Here is a 15,322-nt window from a genome sequence, read left to right on the forward strand (position 1 = left end):
CCATGCGTAGGAAGGATTAAGTACACCTACGATCACTGTTGTCCTTTCTGGCCACAAAATCTATGATTCTATAAGTGTGGGAGAGTAATTTAGCTTTCTTGAGTGTACCAACTAGTGCCAGTTTGCTATATGTACATTCAGCTGCTAAAAATTAGGTTGAGAGCACCCAGATGCTTCACGCAGACTACAAGAAAGCATCCCATGTTCATGATTTTTTTCCACCACCACCATGGTCCAGATTTCAACCAGTTAGGAACTAAAGATGAAATGGCCTATAACCTATTTTCAACTCCAGTTCCCCACAATTTTATTTACTGATTTTTACCGAATACTTGTTGAATGAAGCTGCTGTACTGCCTGCAATAGGTGTGTGATTGTCTTGTCTTTTATGGATTGCATTTAGTGTCTCATGCAGCAAAGGTTTGCAGACTAAATTCCATTAAAATGTTTTACTCCAAAAGTATGATCAGTTAATAGAATCAGAAAATTACTTAAAAAATGCTATGAACCATAACAAAAAAGACATAGATTTTTAACAGCTCTTTTTCTAACAATGTAATAACTTATTTTGAAGGTCTTAAAAGAGAATTATTTCTCAAAACTTTTATGCCATGGAACTGGTCAGTTTTAGTTTTAAAAAAATCTAAATTATCAAATACATCAATGCTTCTTTGAAATACCAGGGCAAGCATTATTTTTATATCTAGCTGCTAGGTTCTGAAAGTGGGGCAGTAATCTCTGGTAATCCCTAGGTATTTAAGATTATCATGGAATAATACTAGAAATAGCTTAGCAAATGATTTAAGAATACTTCAGACTGTAATTATGTGCAGATAAAGATCCCCAGATAAAATTTTCCTAATATGGTTTGAAGTGTATAAAACAGTAACAGCCCTATTCTGGGGCATGCCTAATCCTATTTTGCGTAATTTGGATGGAAAAGTGGCAGCATGCTACCCTCCGATTTAATTTATATGTAATCAGTATCTTGCTAATAGGATTTTTCCACTGAACAATAGGATACACAGGCAGTATGTGAAAGAAAGGTCAAGGAGAAAAGGAAGAGTTTGCACAGATCAAAGGGGCAAAAACCATCCTGAATAATTTGCACCTGTTTGACAAATGAAGAAAATAGACACTCTATAAAAAGTCAACATGCATCAATACCTCTTCTTGATATCCAGCCTCTTTAAATGTTTCCTTTAGGACAGGGTCCCCACTACTAAACCTTACCTCAATCCTTTGTCTTCTTAGTCATTTTACCATTAAGGCAACACCCACTGAGAAGAAGTTTGATGCAGCCACTCTCTCCCTTTGTAAAAGGAAGGGTTCTCTTGTGTTAGGAACTGTACTGGACTGGGAATCAGTGCCCAGCTCTGCCAAAGGCTTATTGGGTGACCATGGGCAAATCTCTCTGTGCCTCAGTCCCCTATCTGTGAAATGGGGATATTCCCTTTGTCTCTCTCATTTAGTTAGATTGTAAACTGTCTGGGACAAGGGCTGTCTTTGACTATGTACTTGTACAGTGCCAAGCACAAGGGGGTGCTGATCTAGGCTGGTGCCTTTCAGTGCTACCATAATATCAGCACAATCAATCACTGGTGAATTAGTGTTCACCATGAATCAATAACATGTGCAAGGTCACTAATGACACTACAGAGAGTTTTCCTGTACATGGTAGCCACTATTACAGCTGAGAAAATACTACTCCCTCCCCCACCCCCAAAAAGTGCACACTAACTTTCAGCTTCAAGAAGACTACTCAGCTCCACCATGTTCATGTCTCTTTTCATTTGTTATTTGCAGAATAGCTGTTCTTCACTGACCATGTCATAGTTCAGGGCAACTGCTCCTGCCCAGCAAGGGCACCCACTCTCAGATTTCCACCTCCCCTGGCTGTCACCTCTCTCGGGTGGAACCACATTTCTCATTCCATTCTGACCAGGGATATTTCCAAGATTCAGAAATTAACTACAGTTGTATCATATGCAGGATGTCTCTCTACCATTATATCATCAGTTTCACTGCCTGATAGTTGAATTAGAGAACAGAGAGATCAGGGAGAGGGGGCGTGGCACTGGAGTTATGCAAAGATGTCAACGTGAAACTAACTCAAAACCTGCCTATTTTCAAATCAGAGGAACTGCCATGAACATACTGGGTTCTTTAGAAAAATATAAGAGTAATGTGGATTTATTATAAAGAAAATAATTCATTATAATAAAAATAATAGTTTGAGAAATTACATGTAAATTATATTTTGCCAGGAAGCAAAAACTGACAATCAAATAAAAATGCTCTGAAGGGTCATTATGGCAGCACAGATGTGCTTCTGTCACATTTCACTTCAACTTGTCCTACTCAAGTTGCTCTAAAATAGGTAATCAAATCAGAATATTTAGCAGCAGGATATCAGCCTTTCCAAAGAGCCTGGTCCGCAAAACGATTGCTACTAAAAAATATTTCTTGGAAACAAAAGAGCTGAACACAGTTTCAGAGAAATTTGTTTGTTCAAATTGAAGCTGAGTGAAACTATTTATGTGCATTTTCTGGTGAGAGTTGATCAACTACCCTACTGCCAACAAATCAGTTTTTTCTTTTTGACAAGCCCTCTGTACTGGTTACCATGAGCATTTCATGGAATTAGACTGAAGTTCAAAGTCAGGGCAGAATGTGCAGTTCTCAGAATATCAAATAATTTGTCTGCTGGGAGAGATCAAGTGCTCCAAGCTATCATTTTAAAAACTGTGTGGAAAGTGCTTCTGTAAAGGCAACTTTGCATACAGGATACAGTCTCTTTTGATTTATTTCAATGAATGTGTATACAGTAATGACTTCTGTGCATGTTAGATATGAAGGCTTTTATTTCCAAAGGATCTGAAGGAATAGGCACCCAACTCCTTTTGAAAGTCAATGAGAATTTGGTGCTCCAACTTACTCGAGACACTTTGAAAATACCAGCCTAAAATTCTGGATCTTGTTGCCATTATAACCTTCTTTTGGAGTAGTTTTATCAGAATTCACCCATTAAAAATTGCTTCAGACTGAAATCAATAATAAACTACATTTATTTTTAGTTGATTTAGGATTAAGAAGCTTTTTGTCAATTGAAAAATGGGCTTATTTTGGTCTTTGCCCTGCTACTGTGCAATATTTTGCAGGCTGTGTTAGGGTGCTGTGCTATAGTGCCTGGTGAGTAGTACATGTTACCCGAGCAATGGCACTGATGCAGGCAAATGGTTGCTGACTGTCCACAGCTCAGCTGGATGGATTCTAGCTGAACTGCAGACAGGTGTGATTGGGGTCTTGCAAGCATGACTCATGGTAGCCCTGAAGGAAATACCTAGCTATCTAATACCTAGCTTATCTAAATATTCTTTAACCTGTTCTTTCCCTTTTTGGCTTGCAGTCCTTCCCCCCTTGTTGTTAATATTTATTGTATTAAGTATCTGGTCACAATTAACATTTCTAGTGGAGACTGAATGAAGATGGGTATTAAATACCTGAGCCTTTTTGATGTCATCAGTTATTAGCTCTCCTTCCCTGCTAAATTAGAGGACCTACATTTTCCTTCATCCTTCTCTTGCTCCTCCTCTTATTGCCTTTTATATCCCTTGCTAGGTGTAATTCATTTTGTGCCTTGGCCTTTCAGATTTTGTCCCAACGTGCTTGTGCTATTCTTTTGTACTCCTCCTTAGCCATTTGTCCATGTTTCCACTTTTTGTCAGATTCCTTTTTTATTTTCAGGTTATTAAAGAACTCCTGATGGAGCCACATCGGTATCTTTTTGACCTTTCCTTTGGATCAAGATAGTTTGAAGTTGTTCTAGAAATGCCTCATCCACCCAGGGCCATCCCTAGCTATTCTGGGGCCCTACGCAGCTCCCCCCACCTCCCCACGGGCTGGCACCAGGCCTCCAGGGGGGAAGTCTGCCTTGGGAGTTAGGGGGGAACCACCTCCAGCACTCACCGGCGGCACGGCTGGGGCTGGGTCCCTGCACTTCCCCCCTCCGGTGAGTATAGGCCCGGCCTTGTTGCAGTCCTCAGGGGCGGGAAGGGGGCAAAGCAGGGAAGAGGTGGGGCAGAGGATAAAGCAGTATGCAGCTTCGCAGGGCACCGGGAAATTTGGTGCCTTTGCGAATGGGTAAGGACAACCCTGCATCCACCTCCTCTTCCTGATATGGTGGTGTATAATAGATGCTATCATGACATCACCCTTATTAGGGGGGAGGGATAGCTCAGTGGTTTGAGCATTGGCCTGCTAAACCCAGGGTTGTGAGTTCAATCCTTGAGGGGGCCATTTGGGGATTTAGTGCAGGATTGGCCCTGCTTTGAGCAGGGGGGTGGACTAGATGACCTCCTGAGGTCCCTTCCAACCCTGATATTCTATGATTTTTCCCATTTTATCTTTACCCAGAGACTTTCAACTGGTCTGCCTCTCACCTCTTTCTAGACTGCAAAACAAGCAACACCTCCTCACTTTTTCCCCCCTGCCTGTCCTTCCTGAAAAAGTTGTACCCCTCTTAACCAGTATTCCAGTCATGAGATTTATTCCCCCATGTCTCTGATGTCACGTAGGCATTACTCTGTTCTTTTTCCTTTGGTTGTTCTTTTAATTATAAAGGTCATTGTGACAAAGCATATAGTTGTGCTAGTTCTATGGAAAATTTAGGTGTCTCTGTTTATTGCTCCTGGTTGGAAAAAGGAAACAAAGATGAATAAAAAAGAAGTGGCTAGAGGTTTAAAAAAACCTTCTTTAAAATTTTGAAGTTAAACCCTACTGAGGAAAATACAAAGGAGCATAAACTCTGACAGGTCAAATGTAAAAGTATAGTTAGGCAGGCCAAAAAAGAATTTGAAGAGAAACTAGCCGAAGACACAAAAACTAACAGAAAAATAAATTTTAAGTACATCAGAAACAGGAAGCCTACCAAGCAATCAATGGGGCCAATGAATGATTGAGGTGCTGAAGGAGCACTCAAGGAAGATAAGGCCATTGCAGAGAAACTAAATGAATACTTTGCACCAATCTAGGATATGAGGGAGATTCCCACCCCTGAGCCATTCTTTTTAGATGACAAATCTGAGGAACTGTTCCATACTGAGATGTAAATAGAGGTGGTTTTGGTACAAATTGATAAATTAAACAGTAATAAGTCACCAGGACCAGATGGTATTCCCCCAAGAGTTCAGAAGGAACTCAAATATGAAATTGCACAACTACTAACTGGGGTATATAACATCTCAGCTGCTGTACCACCTGACTGGAGGATAGCTAATATGACACCAATTTTTAAAAAAAGACTCCAGAGGCAATCCTTGTAATTACAGGCTGGTAATCCTAATAAGCCTAACATCAACATCACCACCAAGCAAATTGGCAGAAACTATAGTAAAAAACAAAATTATTGGAAACATAGATGAACACAATTTGCTGGGGAAGAGTCAATATTGCTTTTGTAAAGGGAAATCATGCCTCACCAATCTATTAGATTTCTTTGAGGGTGTCAACAAGCAGTTGGACAAGGGTGATCCAGTCTATACAGTGCAGTTGGACTTTCAGAAAGCCTTTGACAAGGTCCAGCACCAAAGTCTTTTAAGCAAAGTAAGCAGTCATGGCATAAGAGGGAAGATCCTCTCAAGGATCAGTAACTGATTAAAACACAGGAAACAAAGAATAGGAATAAATGGTCAGTTTTTAGAATGGAGAGAGGTCCCCCAAGGGTCTTTACTGGGACTAGTCCTATTCAACATCTTCAGAAAAAGGGGTGAGGTGCCAACATTTGCTGACAATAAAAAATTACTCAAGATAGTTAAGTCCAAAGCAGACTGCAAAGAGTTACAAAGAGATCTCACAAAACTGGGCGACTGGGCAACAAAATGGCAGATGAAATTCAATGTTGATAAGTGCAAAGTAATGTACATTGGAAAACATAATCCCAACTACATACACAAAATCATGGATCTAATTTAGCCGTTATCACGCAAGAAAAAGATGTTGGAGTCATTGTCTATAGTTCTCTGAAAACATCCACTCAATGTGAAGCAGAAGTCAAAATAGTTAACCACTAGGAAATGAATAGGTAATAAGACAGAAAATAATCATAGAATCATAGAATATCAGGGTTCTTGTTGAACCTCATCAGGTTTCTTTTGGCCCAATCCTCTAATTTGTCTAGGTCCCTCTGTATCCTATCCCTACCCTCCAGTGTATCTACCACTCCTCCCAGTTTAGTGTCATCTGCAAACATGCTGAGGATGCAGTCCACGCCATCCTTCAGATCATTAATGAAGATATTGAACAAAACCGGCCCCAGGATCAACCCTTGGGGCACTCCGCTTGATACCGGCTACCAACTAGACATGGAGCCATTGATCACTACCTGTTGAGCACAACGATCTAGCCAGCTTTCTATCCACCTTATAGTCCATTAATCCTGTCCACACTTCTTTAACTTGCTGGCAAGAATACTGTGGGAGACAGTATCAAAAGCTTTGCTAAAGTCAAGGAATAACACATCCACTGCTTTCCCCTCATCCACAGACCCAGTTATCTCCTCATAGAAGGCAGTTAGGTTAGTCAGGCATGAGTTGCCCTTGGTGAATCCATGCTGACTGTTCCTGATCACTTTCCTCTCCTCTAAGTGCTTCAGAATTGATTCGTTGAGGACCTGCTCCATGATTTTTCCAGGGACTGAGGTGAGGCTGACTGGCCTGTAGTTCCCCAGATCCTCCTCCTTCCCTTTTTTAAAGATGGGCACTACATTAGCCTTTTTCCAGTCATCCGGGACCTCCCCCGATTGCCATGAGTTTTCAAAGATAATGGCCAATGGCTCTTCAATCACATCAGCCAACTCCTTTAGCACCCTCAGATGCAGTGCATCCGGCCTCATGGATTTTTGCTCATCCAGTTTTTCTGAATAGTCCTGAACCACTTCTTTCTCCACAGAGGGCTGGTCACCACCTCCTCATACTGTGCTGCCCAGTGCAGTAGTCTGGGAGCTGACCTTGTTCGTAAAGACAGAGGCAAAAAAAACATTGAGTACATTAGCTTTTTCCACATCTTCTGTCACTAGGTTGCCTCCCCCATTCAGTAAGGGGCCCACACTTTCCCTGACCTTCTTCTTGTTGCTAACATACCTGTAGAAACCCTTCTTGTTACTTGTAACATCCCTTGCTAGCTGCAACTCCAATTGTGATTTGGCCTTCCTGATTTCACTCCTGCATGCCTGAGCAATATTTTTATACTCCTCCCTGGTCATTTGTCCAATCTTCCACTTCTTGTAAGCTTCTTTTTTGTGTTTAAGATAAGCAAGGATTTCACTGTTAAGCCAAGCCGGTCGCCTGCCATATTTACCATTCTTTCTACACATCGGGATGGTTTGCTCCTGCAACCTCAATAAGAATTCTTTAAAATATAGCCAGCTCTCCTGGACTCCTTTCCCCCGTCATGTTATTCTCCCAGGGGATCCTGCCCATCAGTTCCCTGAGGGAGTCAAAGTCTGCTTTTCTGAAGTCCAGGGTCTATATTCTGCTGCTCTCCTTTCTTCCTTTTGTCAGGATCCTGAACTCAACCATCTCAGATATCGGGGTGATTGAAGTCCCCCATGAGAACCAAGGCCTATGACCTAGTAACTTCTGTTAGTTGCCTGAAGAAAGCCTCGGCCACCTCATCCCCCTGGTCTGGTGGTCTATAGCAGACTCCCACTACAACATCACCCTTGTTGCTCACACTTCTAAACTTAATCCAGAGACTCTCAGGTTTTTCTGCAGTTTCATAATGGAGCTCTGAGCAGTCATACTGCTCTCTTACGTACAATGCAACTCCCCCACCTTTTCTGCCCTGCCTGTCCTTCCATGACAGTATTGCAGTCATGTGAGTTATCCCACAAGTCTCTGTTATTCCATCATCATTTCTTGACAGAGCCAGGACTTCCAGTTCTCCCTGCTTGTTTCCCCGGCTCCTTGCATTTGTGCATAGGCACTTAAGATAACTTGCTGATTGTCCTGCTTTCTCATAATGCCACTATATAAATCCATGGTACACCCACACCTTGAATAATGCATACAGATGTGGTCGCCCCATCTCAAAAAGTTAAAGAAGTATGGGCTGGATGAATGGACTATAAGGTGGATAGAAAGCTGGCTAGATCATCGTGCTCAACAGGTAGTGATCAATGGTTCCATGTCTAGTTGGCAGCCGGTATCAAGCGGAGTGCCCCAAGGGTTGGTCCTCGGGCCGGTTTTATTCAATATCTTCATTAATGATCTGAAGGATGGCGTGGACTGCACTCTCAGCAAGTTTGCAGATGACACTAAACTGGGAGGAGTGGTAGATACACTGGAGGGTAGGGATAGGATACAGAGGGACCTAGACAAATTAGAGGATTGGGCCAAAAGAAACCTGATGAGGTTCAACAAGGACAAGTGCAGAGTCCTGCACTTAGGACGGAAGAATTCCATGCACTGTTACAGACTAGGGACCGAATGGCTAGGAAGCAGTTCTGCAGAAAAGGATCTAGGGGTTACAGTGGATGAGAAACTGGATACGAGTCAACAGTGTGCCCTTGTTGCCAAGAAGGCTAACAGCATTTTGGGCTGTGTAAATAGGGGCATTGCCAGAAGATCGAGGGACGTGCTCATTCCCCTCTATTCAACATTGGTGAGGCCTCATCTGGAGTACTGTGTCCAGTTTTGGGCCCCACACTACAAGGATGTAGAAAAATTGGAAAGAGTTCAGCGGAGGGCAACAAAAATGATTAGGGGGCTGGAGCACATGACTTATGAGGAGAGGCTGAGGGAACTGGGATTGTTTAGTCTGCAGAAGAGAAGAATGAGGGGGAATTTTATATCTGCTTTCAACTACCTGAAAGCGGGTTCCAAAGAGGATGGATCTAGACTATTCTCAGTGGTAGCAGATGACAGAACAGGGAGTAATGGTCTCAATTTGCAGTGGGGGAGGTTTAGGTTGGATATTAGGGAAAACTTTTTCACTAGGAGGCTGGTGAAGCACTGGAATGGGTTACCTAGGGAGGTGGTGGAATCTCCTTCCTTAGAAGTTTTTAAGGTCACGCTTGACAAAGCCCTGGCTGGGATGATTTAGTAGGGCATTGGGCTTGCTTTGAGCAGGGGGTTGGACTAGATGACCTCTTGAGGTCCCTTCCAACCCTGATATTTATGATTCTACGATATTACAACTGGAAAAGGTACAGAGAAGGGCAACAAAAACGGTATGGAACAGCTTCCATATGAGGAGAGATTAAAAAGACTGGGACTTTCCAGCTTGGAAAAAAGAGGACTAAGGGGAGATATGATAGAGGTCTATAAAATCATGAATGGTGTAGAGAAAATGAATAGGGAAGTATTATTTACCCCCTCAGAGAGCACAAGAACCAGGGGTCACCCAATGTAATTAATAGGCACCAGGCTGAAAACAAACAAATACTTCTTCACACAACACACAGTCAGCTTGTAGACCTCATTGCCAGTGGATGTTGTGAAGACCAAAAATATAACTGGATTTTAAAAAGAGTTAGATGAGTTCATGGCAGATAAGTTCATCGATGGCTATTAGCCAAGATGGTCCAGGATACAACCCCATGCACTGGGTGTCCCTAGTCTCTGTCAGAAGCTGTGAATGGGCGACAGGGGATGGATCATTTGATGATTACCTGTTCTGTTCATTCCCTCTGAAGTACCTGTAATTGGTCACTATCAGAAGACAGAATACTGGCCTAGGTAGATCATTGGTCTGACCCAATAATGTCATTCTTACACTCTTAAAAGGATGAAAAAAGGTGAACTGCACCACCAATTGTTTTATGGGGAAAGGATTACATACTGTCACATTTCCCCTGCCCTACCTTCCCCTCCCCAAAAAACACATTCTGTGAACACTACTGGGACTGAGAGCCACATCTGTCTCAAAAAAGGAGTTTTTAGCTCTGTCCCATCATACCTAGTACAGTAAAACCAGTTTTATCAGGCATGTTGCGAGAAGGGGGTATGCCTGTGTAGCGGGATGAACACCCGCTCCAGCCCTGAAGGGGTTGGGAAAGCCCTGCAGAGGGATGGAGCTGTAAAGGAGCAAAACCCCGGCTGATTGGGGAAGTGGCTGCAGCTGGGGCCAGGCCCCAAACTGAGCCACTCAGCCATATAAGAAGGCCAGGATAACCAGAGCAGAGGAGTCTCCTGCTGACAGGAGAGAGAGACAGGCCTGGCTGCAGGGAGCACACCCGGGGACCTAGAGTAAGGCAGGGCTGGGAAGCCCTAGGCCAGCAACTCCCCAGGCTGCAGGGCCTGGTCCTAAGCCCAAATAGGTATTGGGGTTGCGCAGGGTCAGCCTGAGGGTGGGTAAAGGCAACCAGTCCAAACCCCTTGTTGCTGGTGATGACTGGCTGATAGACTGCAGTCTGCCCCAGGGCGCGGGGGCTAGATGGTGACTGGCAGTAGCCACGACCGAAGCGACATTGGGATAAGGGGTGGGGGTTCCCCTGGATGGGGAGACCCACAGAGAGAGTGGGGTACTGCTGGGGGGGCAGCACCCAAGCCAAGGGCACCAGGGTCCAGGAGGGACACGGGGGGCCAACGACAGGCGGGACACCTGGCCTGCAGATGCTGGGTAAGCTAATTCCCATGGATGACCAGCAGGAGGTGCCACAGGGGTGAGTCCACACCTGATTACAGCCGGTAAATGAAAAATGCCGGTTAACTAAGATGGAGGGAGTTTGGGTGTGGGAGGCAGTGCGGGACTGCAGGGTGGGACTTGGGAGAGGGTGCGGGGTGCCAGACACTCACCTCAGGCGGCTCCCTGCAAGCGGCGACCTGTCCCGGCTGCCCCTAGACAGAGGCGCAGTAGGCAGCTCCCCGTACTGCCCCTGCCACACCCAGTAATTTGGTGTGAGGAAAAGCTGTCCTAGATTCTCTGAAGTTCTTTTGAATCTTCACTCCTGCAGAAGAGAGAAGCTGAGGAATTTTCATTCATTAACAGCAAAGATGGCTGCTTTGTTCACAAACCACAATGCAAATTCCTTCACTTACATACATTCTGCACCTTTTAAGAGAATTCTAGAGAGCTAGAAGACATGTAATGTTTGAGATTCATCTAAGATCTATCCATGCCAGAATCTGATGGTATATAGGCAGCCTGTTTTTTCCTCATCATTGAATATGTTAGTTCTCTGTTCAATAATCACATTTTACTTTCATTATAAAAGGATTCATGTACAGATTCTCAAAGTAGGAGGTTTATGTGATGAGAATAAATTGGATTCCTAGTCGAAAAGTGTGTCTAATTCTACTAACATAACTGAAGTTTTCTTCTGACATCATTTAATGGTACACATTATAAATGGCTGGCTGAAGGAGGAAGGTTTCTTTCATTCCTTTCTGGGGTTTTATGCTTCTTAATTTACAATATTTTGCTTTATTATACAAATACGGTGAATCAATATTGCTTCCTTTTCTAACAGACATTTCTTGATAACCCTGCGAGTCGTTGCAACACACAACCCCAACAAGCATTCCTTCTTCCCAGATCAGCAACAATGAGTGCAAATGAGATTGCTACTTTCTTAAAAGTAGGGTGGTGCCATCTACTGATGGAGGCATTATATGCATTTCTCGTTACAACATGTATATTCAGTTTCTAAAAAGGCTCCCTTTGAAAGCAAACTTTTCTTCCCAGTAGAAGTACTTAGTTTAGATGAGTCAAATATAAATTAAATGTCTTTGTATGAAAACTGTTCTTTACTGTTCATAACCAAGTTGCTTACCCTGACATTCTTCTGCTCATAAACAGATCTCCTCATAATTTCTTCTCAGAGTGGATTACTGAGCAGATTGACAAACTGAACAAGGAGAAGCAAATATGTAAATTACTATGATCCGTTATTATACTCACACAGAAAATATGCATCTTTAAAAGCTGTGAGAAAACAGGAACCCTTCCACTTGATGCATTACTCAAGTAACAATCATGACCATGCCTAGGTTGTCACGCATGCCCACACACTTCACTTCTAATCTGAATTTAAATCCTCCACCTCCTGCCCTCAAGCCTCTTAATTTACGTTGTGTGCATGTGCATACTTGCACATGTGTAGTAGTGTCTGGTAATTGTGTGGCTCCTGAAATAAGAATACTATGCCCACATTGCACATTTTTCATATTTTATTGACCCATCAGAAAAGAGATGCTGTCCTTGGGAACAGAGCATATTCTTTTTCTTAAAATAAATAAAAATAAAACACCCCCCCATACCCACTCTTCTTACAAACAAAAGATCTGTGAACTTCACCTAGCTTTGGTGTCACATCTAATCAGAAGAGAGAAACTCTGTTAAAGTCACACACAAAATGGCTGAAATTAACATCACTGATCGCAAGCTGATGGTTGTAATGTACTATATACGTTTGTTTTAGGGGGGGGTTGCCTGAGATTATGCAACACAAGCAACATTTTTCAAACACACGCACACTCGCCTAAAAACCCAAACTACGATAGGAATTAAACATTAACTCATATGTAAGCAACACTTTTAGGTTTCCTTACAAATGGTGACAGGAGGCAGACTGAAAATTTTGAGGCCTATGGTTAAAAAGCACTCAGAGTGTGAATTGCTGATCGCTAAAACTGATAAGTGACCACAGTACTATTTTCTCACATTTAGTTTCCAGCCTCTCTCTTGAGACCATTGTTCTTTAGCATGGTTTCTGTTAGAGAGATACACACAAACAACTGAGGTCCTTACCAAGCTCTTCTTGAATACATAGGCAATATGTATACCTGGTACCCAATTAAAGGGGACCATAGCAGACCAAATTCATCTCTAGCATAAATCCAAGCAAGTTGGTGGAGTTACCAGCAATGAATTTGGCTCAGGATGTCTGGAATTCTGTTTTCTGCCTCTTCTTCTCCCTCCCATTGTGACTTACCCTTACCATCACAGTCACATACTTGTAAATTTGCATTCCTATTGTAATTTAATTCCCCAACTGGGATTCAGCGACAGAGAACAGCGAGATTATACATTTTCTTCAGTACACTTCTGTTGTGATATTGCGAACCCCCAGCCTGTTTCATTCGGGCTGGACTGATCTGCCCCAGGATCTAGCAGCCACACTCAGGTTGCTTAAAGCCACCTTTGACCCTTTCTGTCCCAGTCTTGTTTTGAACAAAGCTCATGTGGACCAGAGAAAGTACCCCAATACCTTGCTCTAATTACTAGTTCTTACGTTCTTTTAATTATTAAGTTATCACAGAGTTGAAAAATATGGGAACACCCCTGCCACTCTCATTGAGTTCATCTCAAACCAGTGGAACTGCTTGCATGATAAGGAGTATGCCTAAAGCTTTGCCTTTTAGGTCCTACAGAGTAAATGTCTATGGAGACATGGATTTTCCAGAAAGAGCTGCATTCCTTTGTAGGCACCAGAATAAGAGGGCAGATCTTTCTAAAGATCTTGGTACACTGGGTATCAAGTTCTTTTGAAATCTGGCTAGATGCATCCAATGGGAGCTTCTGGGTGCTGAGCACTTTTGAAAAACTGGCCCTTTTTAGATACTTAGCAGGGAGCAAAGGGCCTTGGAAAACCAGGTCCCAATTGTGAGTGCTGGGAATTTGGAAATCTGGCCTATAAAGAAACCAACACCAAGCTTGAAATATAGCAGCACCTCTGGGGCAGGATGTGGCAGCTATACAATGGCAACAGTAACATGACACCACAATTTAAGGAGAGAAAGTGAAGAATACTGTACCCAGCTAAAATGAAAGGGAATTTAATTAGGTGGAGTGTAATTGGGAGGCACTCCTGCTCTTGTGAAAGTTGTCATGGGATCTTTATTTCAGGATTTGCATTTGGAGCCAAGCTTTGCACCTAATGATCCAGTTTCTTTTTCTGTTTGTTCTTGTAGTAAAGTCATAAACATTATTACCTCAATTTGTTGTCCTGGAAATGATTGACATCAGCAACTCACATTGTTTCACAGACTTACTAGGAGAGGCTGAAGGAACTGGGGTTATTTAGTCTGCAGAAGAGAAGAGTGAGGGGGGGATTTGATAGCAGCCTTCAACTACCTGAAAGAGGGTTCCAAAGAGGATGGAGCTATTCTGTTCTCAGTGGTGGTAGATGACAGAACAAGAAGCAATGTTCTCAAGTTGCAGTGGGGGAGGTCTAGGTTGGATATTAGGAAACAATATTTCACTAGGAGGGTGGTGAAACACTGGAATGGGTTACCTAGGGAGGTGGTGGAATCTCCATCCTTAGAGGCTTTTAAGGCCCAGCTTGACAAAGCGCTGGCTGGGATGATTTAGTTGGTGTTGGTCCTGCTTTGAGCAGGGGATTGGACTAGATGACCTCCTGAGGTCTGTTCCAACACTAATATTCTATGATTCTAAGATCAAGTAAGAAGAGAAGATTGAGTTAAGTGGAGAAAAAACATTCAAGTTAGACACACATTCCTTACTAGTAGCAAACTGGTACAAGGAGGTGTTAAAAATGTGTGTTTGGTGAATGGATTTAAGGTCTAGGTAAAATCCTGGAATATTTTCCAAACTGTGACTGTACCTCTTTGGGTATTGTCACTAGACCCCCTTCTTTAACACCACTTCTATCACTTTGTGTTTACTGTTAAATTTCAGATCATTCCACCATTGTAAGAATTCCAGCCAGGAATTATCTGCCCTCTTACTCCTCCCTCTTCTGCAGATGAACTAAATATTTGCAACATCATTGTTCCACTCATCAAAACTATTTCAGATGGCACATGCTACATCTAGAAATGAATAGCATCAATCCCTAAAACAGAGCTATTGGTCTAGATGAATTGGAGCAATGCTGTTGGTAAGTTACCTTACGACTGTAAGTTCAAGCAATAAGATAGGCTTTTGTTTTAGATAAGATGTCTATCACATATGACTTATGTTTCTTTATTAGGTCCCAGATAAAGTTATGGCAGGATGCAAATTGTAAGGGGGGAGGAGGGAGAGATCAATTTTCAGGTCAGACACCCACCATTAACTCAGAGAATGATAATAAATAACGTTAAAGTGTGTTAATTGGAGGTGGCCAAGCTCCAGAATTTGTATTCATACCAGTCCAATCTTCCCCAAAGATTTGGGTGTGGAAGAGAACTTTCACTCATACTATCACACTTGAAGCCCTAAAGCCAAGTCACAAAAGTTTGGATCCAGGCTTTTGATTTGGGCTCAAGCTAGTATCAATATTTCGTGGTTCAGATTCTTCCCTTTATCCACCCACAGAAGACCCTGCTACTACACCATTTAGACTAGAGAATTCAGAGTCATGAAAAAGAGAGGTACC

At 42.7% G+C, this 15,322-nt stretch overlaps 1 long non-coding RNA gene across 1 annotated transcript in view; it reads right to left on the reverse strand.

Annotated features, from left to right (window-relative positions):
• LOC128839713 (uncharacterized) overlaps positions 1-11,828 on the reverse strand; it is a 101,088-nt gene extending 89,260 nt beyond the window's left edge. The window contains exons 1-2 of the long non-coding RNA XR_008445510.1: positions 11,774-11,828; positions 10,797-10,948 (exon numbers count right to left, since the gene is read on the reverse strand). This is a non-coding gene — a long non-coding RNA (uncharacterized LOC128839713). The remainder of the gene's footprint in view (positions 1-10,796; positions 10,949-11,773) is intronic.
• Positions 11,829-15,322: the final 3,494 nt, after the last annotated feature.

The sequence above is a fragment of the Malaclemys terrapin genome, chromosome 6, assembly GCF_027887155.1.
Source record: "Malaclemys terrapin pileata isolate rMalTer1 chromosome 6, rMalTer1.hap1, whole genome shotgun sequence".
Taxonomy (NCBI): domain Eukaryota; kingdom Metazoa; phylum Chordata; order Testudines; family Emydidae; genus Malaclemys; species Malaclemys terrapin.